Raw genomic sequence first — 200 nt, forward strand, 5'->3', positions numbered from 1 at the left:
TGTGTATTTAACCCTCTGTTTCCCCACATGTCTTTGTCAGAGATTGTTTTATTGTCAGTGTAGTGTGATGTTGTATAGGTGCACGTCGGGTCCTCGTACCCATGTTTGTTTATGTACATTTAGTGTTATGGAGCATACTCCGTGAACTTTATTAAAAGACTCCATTTTACACTCCATTTGACTCTCCTGCGCCTGACTTC

The sequence above is a fragment of the Oncorhynchus masou genome, unplaced genomic scaffold, assembly GCF_036934945.1.
Source record: "Oncorhynchus masou masou isolate Uvic2021 unplaced genomic scaffold, UVic_Omas_1.1 unplaced_scaffold_6428, whole genome shotgun sequence".
Taxonomy (NCBI): Eukaryota; Metazoa; Chordata; class Actinopteri; order Salmoniformes; family Salmonidae; genus Oncorhynchus; species Oncorhynchus masou.